The sequence below is a fragment of the Trichosurus vulpecula genome, chromosome 2 (assembly GCF_011100635.1).
Source record: "Trichosurus vulpecula isolate mTriVul1 chromosome 2, mTriVul1.pri, whole genome shotgun sequence".
Taxonomy (NCBI): Eukaryota; Metazoa; Chordata; class Mammalia; order Diprotodontia; family Phalangeridae; genus Trichosurus; species Trichosurus vulpecula.
In genome coordinates this window covers 462,368,943-462,371,628 of record NC_050574.1, presented here as the reverse complement: position 1 = coordinate 462,371,628, position 2,686 = coordinate 462,368,943, and the positions used below count along the sequence as shown (strand labels likewise).

The 2,686-nt window shown below is 36.6% G+C and overlaps 1 pseudogene; it reads right to left on the bottom strand.

Annotated features, from left to right (window-relative positions):
- Positions 1-668: 668 nt before the first annotated feature.
- Positions 669-898, bottom strand: LOC118837362 (annotated as a pseudogene).
- Positions 899-2,686: the final 1,788 nt, after the last annotated feature.

The following is a 2,686-nucleotide window of genomic DNA, read 5'->3' as shown; positions in this document are numbered from 1 at the left end:
TATTCTGAAAATGCACAAATACAGTTTCCTTAATGCAATCTTAATATTTTACACCATTTGTCTATTCGGTTTGTTAGGGGCAAGTCAACAGGCCTAACTCAGCAAATGATAGTGCACTCTATGTCCCAGGAGAGGAGAGGTTTTATTTTACTATGAGTTCTCATATATAAATGTGATTAATAGGTGGATGACTGTGTGTTAGAGTAGCTGATGATGAGAACAAAGAGATATAATGAAAATAGACATGATAGTTGGTAAGTTAGATGACAATTTAGAATATGATTTTGGTCACTTTTCTACAAAGTAGAAGTTGTTTTTTTTTCCTATCAGATTTCGGAGATACTTAATCAACCATTTGATTAACCCCCAAATCCAGTATTAACAAAATATCCATATTTTGGTTTTTGTAACAAATATATATCATCCTAATGACAAAGTGTATTTGCACACTTTCAAAAACTAACATAATACCCAAACTCTCTGACACCTCCAATAATGATGTCAGTGTCCTTAACTCTTCCTCTGTCTGCTCTTATATTCAAAAGCATTCAATTAGGTCACAAACTATGGCTTTTAATTTGTGAAGCCTGTGCAGAAGGAAAAGGAGAAAAATAAACCCAGCAGCAATACTTTGTAGTAAAATAGGGACAAAAGCCTTAGTTTGGTTTTCATTTTCTATCTGTTGTCTGGAAAACACTAGAAGCAGACAACATTTTCTGTAACTAAGAACTTGGTTTTCTGATTTCATTTTCAGACTTACTTCTTTGATTGAATCTACACGTGCAAAAACAACTTTAAGTGTTTGCTGGAGTTCCAATACCTGATTAATTAGCCATGCTTTTTCTTACAATTCCACCTCATTTTTAGCCTCAACGGCATCTATGTCAATATTCATCATTCTAGAATTCCAACTTTTTGTTGAATGTAATATCCTTGATGAATATCCTATCACCTGAGGTCGGAAGGGAGATGTCAGTCATTTTTCAACATAATGTTTTTTTCTGAAAGGTTTTTTTTTCTTTTAAAATTTTTGTTACAAGAAATACCATCTGAGTTTGAGAGAGAAGTATGTTCAGAAATGACTGCAGTGTAGCAACAAAAGGCATCAATTTAAAAACAAATTTTAAAAATACTAATTATTATCAAGGATACTGAAATAGAAAAACATGCTTAAGTCACAAAGTCAATCCTGAATTCTCACAATCCCTATTCTCTGCTGAGACATTTATGTAGCACCGTGTCAGTGAAGAACAGTGAGGGATGAATGGACCTTTTCTGGTTATAACTCCAAATGCAGACATGACAGCAAGCAGAATCTATAATCTTCTAGAATTACTTGAGAGTGTAACAGGCAGAGTACAGGACCATAGGTCTATAGGCACATAGGTACAAAGATAGATTCACAGACAGACAAATGGAATGCTAATTACCTTTTTGCTGTGTTTCAGGGACTTCTGCTAAGCTCTTGGGATAAAATAAAAGCAAACATAATGGGTCCTACCTTAAGGAAATTTAAAATCTAATAGAGGAAGACAACAGGCAGAGAAGATCTGGAAAGCAGTGGAGATAGCTGGTGAGGAAATAGAGAAGTATAATGAGTGAATTGAACAATGAATAAAGTAGAATATGTTTGGGGCCACTTATGAAATGGTGGCCTAACAGAAATACTCAGCAAAGAGGAGAACAGATCTCAAGGCATGAGTAGCTCCAGAGTGGAAGGCAAAAGTAAAGAGAATGATTTTTTTTTAAGAGGCCTTCATTTTACAGATGAGGAAATGAAAGCCCAGTGAAGTTTATACAACTAGTATGTCTGAGGAATGATTTGACCCGAGGTCTTCCTGAGTCCAATATGCTATTGTACCAAACTGCCTCCTCAATGTTGCTTTTGGGGAATAAGCAATAGTATCTGAGACAATCTAAAGGATTTATTATCTGGTTGAATATAGGTCAAGGTAGTCACAAATTTGCAGGGAGTAATAGTTTCCATTAGCATGAACTATTACAGAAAATACCAAACAAGTCTGACAACAATTTTTTTCCTCTGCAACAACACACAGTTCCCTACAAGCAGTAACCCTGAGGGACTCAGAGAGTTGATGCTTGGAGAGGGGATGCTATTAGAGTGTGGGGATGAGAATGGTAGAACAATTGGTCCCTGGAGGTTGTGCCTATTCTTTTGTGGTCCTACAGTACTTAAATAATATTGGAGCATACCCTCAATACTGATATTAGGCACTGTGGGAGAAAATACCTTGGAGGATAGTAGAAGCTTTATTTTATGGGTTATTGATAGCCCCAAAGTCATCTTTTGTAACAAAGTTTTAAAGAAAGAGACTGGCATTCTGAGTAGAGAATAACAGTTGATTCAAGAGGAGCAGAGAGAATTTTAGAGAATCAGCATGTATGTAGGAGTGTCAGGACCTGGAGCCTTAGTAACAAGAAAAAGAATGAGAATGTGAGAAGGTTGCTTCTTGAAGCTCCACTGGGGGTGTGGGGACATACTACGGGTGTTTGTCCAGGGGATGTTCTTTGTTCTGGGTCTTAGTCCCCTAACATAAAACATCACAAATAGAAAATCACGCTGAGGACTCTGCTCAGACACTCTGTTGTTCAGCAAATATGAATAGCAAGTTTCTCAGCTTCCTATAGTTTCCTCTAGGGAAGAAGATGCTAGGAAACAAGGGGA